The following is a 4,252-nucleotide window of genomic DNA, read 5'->3' on the forward strand; positions in this document are numbered from 1 at the left end:
TAGCTTAATTAGTATGATTCCTTGTTTGAATTCCATGTTTAGATTGAATTTCATTTTAGTTTCCATGCCTAGTGAGTAGTGTCATGCTAGGGGTAGGGGTGATACTTTGGAAGTAATTTGGGGAATTAGAATGGAATTGATGATGATTTTGTGATTAAATTTGATGTGTTGGATAGGATATCCATGTTTGGCTTGACTAGTAGTTGCAAATGCTAGGATAAACAATTTCATTGGAGTGTTCTTCACTAATTTATCAAGAGATTTAGAGTTAGTGATAGCATGAGAGCGGGCTTGTTGAGTTAATGATCGAACCATGCTAGTGTGACGCGAGAGCGTGCTTTAGGGATTAGCTATGTAACACCCCCAAAATTTGGACCTTTTATATAATCAAAAACCCTGTTTTTATTTCATAAAAACTATCGTCCAGACTTTGGGAGTGTCACTGCTACATTTATTCTCTATAGAAAATAAATGCAAAGCAACAAAACAATTTAAACTATTAAAGTCAAAATTAATTAAGTGGTCTAAAGGTGGCCAATAAAATATTACAACCAATTAATCCCCATAAAATAGACAACAAAATCCAACTTAAAATGGAAGAGAAATTGTCTCTTGATTAGGTGGTTATTCTAAGCGTCTCCTCACTCGTAGCCAAGTACCTTTACCAACCTGCAAAAATAAATAGAAAAGAGACAAGAGAGACGAACTCCCAAAAATCAGATAAACTGAGTAATTCCAACTCCATCCCGTAAAATAAATAATTTTAGTTTGAAAACGTTTTGAGTACATAAAATAATTAATTAAACACACAGTACATATCAATTTAATATTCCATTGTTAAACTTATCACATAAGATCAATATTAATTAAGTGAGGGAAAGAGAACGCTAAGGGTCGCGCGTAACCCTTGAGAATGGCCAAGAAAGATGAATACAGAATGTCCATAGTGTGCACACCCCTCACTAATTAACTATGGGTCTCCGCCACCGCGCACCAATAGAATTAGGAGAAAGACTAAGCAGAAAGTTTAATACATAATAATAGAAACCTACTAGAAGCCTACCGGGTCTCCACTAAAGTGCACCGATAGAACAACATCTAGAAGGGCAACGTGTTCCTAACCCTTACGGGCTTTTCCCTCCGAGATTACACTTTACGTTATTAGTAATTTAATAAGGTTCAAGCCCATAATACAAGTAGTTATAAGAATCCATCAACGAATCACATTCTAACCTTGCCACTAATTCTCCGATTAATCTCTAATTAGCATTACTCATTAGAACTAATGAAACTCATTTAGTCCCTGACGATTTAATGTCAAGGGGATCACCATGTTCAAGCCGTTAATAACCACCAATACAATTATAAAGAACCTGTGTCTACATTACTTAATTAAGAGCAAATATCTTTATCCTCCTATCACATAATAGTTTATATATATATAAAAATTCTAGTCATATAGCTTATTTACAAATATCTTTATCCTCCTATCACATAATAACATATAAACATATCTAAAATATTTTTTAATGGAACTTAAATAAGATGGACATCGAAAATTACCTCAAACGCATATATCACGAACTAATAACTCACTTCCAAATCAATTGTGTAACCCTCGTCTACAATTAAATAAAACCTCTTATTAATCTACTATAACAATTAGCTAGACGCCGAAAATATCTTTCGATTAGGATTAATAAACAAGTCTCCTTTATTTTGTAAAACGGATGAAAAAAAAGACAAAACATTTAGATATCTGAATTGGAAATTCTAAAAACCATTAATATGTTAATAATTCTTTTTTGAAATCAAGGTAGCATAAAACATGTATAATAATTTGATTAAAATGGCGAAAACATAAACTCAATGATGGAATGTCAAGATCAATTTCTTTAGTTTAAGCTATTGTACTACTACCTCCGTTTCATAAAGTTCTTTACGCTTTGGAAAATGTGTCCAAATTATAAAAACTTTGACCGTAAATTCTCACCATTATATACATCAAAACGTTACATGTAAGATCTTGTTAGATTGGTCTCGGGATGTATTTTCATAATATCAAATTTTTATAATTTTTTCACATACAAAATTGGATATATTAGTAGTTAAATATTGCATTGGAATCCGTGCAAATAGTAACTGTAAAGATCTTTTTGAAACGGAGGTAGTATATTTTAAAGGATGAAGTACATAAAGGCAAAAGCTATTTTTCATTGATAAAAATTTGTTAACAGTTTCATAATTTGTAAAAAACTAGACAATACAAAATAGCTTATCAAGAATTTGTATAATGTCAAACATACGGAAAGTAAGAGTAAAGGTTCAAAAGGAGACTCACGCAAACTGAAGGAACAAGGAACAAAATCAACGACGACCGACGGTGGACCATGTCGCACATGTGATCAAGAAATCAGGAAGCAACGCGTAGGTTATCAAGTTTTAATGGTGGAGGATTGCAAGGGTGGTGATGGTGAGTATGGAGAAGAAAGAGAAACAAATGTATTTTAAGTCAAAGTGCTAAGAAGCGGCTAATAGAGTTAGCAATAAGGATGGAACTAGGCTTAGGGTTTAATTAAAGGAATTAATTTTCAAAAAGAATAAATAAATAAAATCTGAAAAACAAGTTTCTTAAATTCATTTATTTAAAATTAGAAAATCCTTTAAAAAATTACCGAATCAACCTAAATTACTAAAATAATTTATCGTAAAATACTCAAAAGTTCGGGGGTATTACAAGCTAGGTATCACATTCTAACCGAGAGGGGTGAATGCTACCTTATTGGTTTCCTCCCTTGAATCCCCGTCTTTGCATTGTCATGTTTTAATTCTTTTCTCTTTTCCCCGATGAATCCCGATTTGATCCCCAATTGCCTTTGATCTTTCCATTTTTATTTAACTTGCTAATTAGCTTAGAATTACTAGTTTGTTACAAATCAAATATTTTCTTTTCCTAATTTAGCTCAAATTAGTTAAACTCTTGCTCACCGTTCTCTTATGATGATCCCGAAACTTATCACTATAATCAATATAATAGGCTAGGTGTTTTAAAAATCTTGTTTGGTTAGGTGTATTCGTATGACGACACGGCAAACGCCTCATCAAAATGGCGCCGTTGCCGGGGAACGGTTGTTAGTTTTGAGTTAAGTTTTATTGTTGAGTCTAACCTACCGTTTTTAATTCCTGTTTTTAGTTTGTGATAGTCATTGCTAATGTGTTTACTTAGTTTTTGCATGCACACTCGAGGCTGTACTCGCGATCGACCTCTCTTTCCACTAGATAACGATTGAGAGAGGACCTTGAGGGGTTTAAGAAGGATTCGCACTCGCTCTTCTAGCACCAACTCGTTTTCCGCCTTAAGAGTGAGTCCTCCCGAGATAAGCACTTCAAGTCCTACGAGTCCAACAAGTTCTACTAGTGAAGGCATGGCGCAACCGGTGAAGAATTTGGGTATTCCGGGGGACTTTGAAGCCAAAAGTGGCATAAAACCTCCCACCAAAAATGCCAACAACTTCGAAATACGTCCGTCATTGATTACTCTTATGCAAAGCCACCCGTTTTTTGGCAAGGCTAGTGAGTCACCCCACGAACATCTTAAGAAATTAGAACACTATTGCGATACAATCAAGCACCACGGTGTTACTTTCGAGTATGTGCGGCTTAAGTTGTTCCAGTTCTCTTTGCTTGGGAGAGCAAGTGATTGGCTTGACAAGGAGGTCAAGCCAAACTCTCTCAAGACGTGGAATGAGGTGACAAGTGCTTTTCTAAGCAAATTTTACTCCCACAGCAAGACCGCCGAGTATAGGCATAAGATCCAATCGTTTGAGCAAAAGCGAGATGAGTCGTTCTTTGAGGCGTGCGATCGGTTCAAGGAATATCAAAGGTAATTTCCACATCAAGCCATCCAAAAGTGGCTCCTTCTTCAAACTTTCTACTTGGGACTTAGCCTGGCTTCTAAGACTAGTCTTGATGCGGGAGCGGGTGGTCCGATTATGAATAAGAAGGAGGACCAAATTGAGGATATTATAGAAGATGTAGTCCAAAACTACCAAGCATGGAATGTGGGGACAAGGAACTATGAGGGTAGAGATCGTCAAGATGATGGAAGGGGGACGACTTATGCTCCAGAACAAGCAAAAATTTTAGAGAAGCTTACCTCCCGTCTTGAGAAGCTTGAGAATGCTACATCTACACCGCTATCTCCATCCACAATTCCTTCACCATCTGCCACCCTTCTAACCAAAGGGAAGGG

General features: G+C 35.7%; 1 long non-coding RNA gene and 1 other non-coding gene across 2 annotated transcripts; both read right to left on the minus strand.

The window, feature by feature from the left end:
• Nucleotides 1-541: 541 nt before the first annotated feature.
• On the minus strand, nucleotides 542-2,524 carry LOC130462429 (uncharacterized). Its single transcript, XR_008922615.1, has 3 exons — nucleotides 2,342-2,524; nucleotides 1,564-1,622; nucleotides 542-669 (listed from the first exon to the last, which is right to left on the minus strand). It is a non-coding gene; the product is annotated as an uncharacterized lncRNA (long non-coding RNA).
• Nucleotides 2,525-3,797: 1,273 nt separating this feature from the next.
• On the minus strand, nucleotides 3,798-3,904 carry LOC130464621 (small nucleolar RNA R71). The gene has a single exon (XR_008924999.1). It is a non-coding gene; the product is annotated as a small nucleolar RNA R71 (small nucleolar RNA).
• Between the last annotated feature and the right edge of the window lie 348 nt (nucleotides 3,905-4,252).

Source organism: Spinacia oleracea, chromosome 6, assembly GCF_020520425.1.
Source record: "Spinacia oleracea cultivar Varoflay chromosome 6, BTI_SOV_V1, whole genome shotgun sequence".
NCBI lineage: Eukaryota > Viridiplantae > Streptophyta > Magnoliopsida > Caryophyllales > Amaranthaceae > Spinacia > Spinacia oleracea.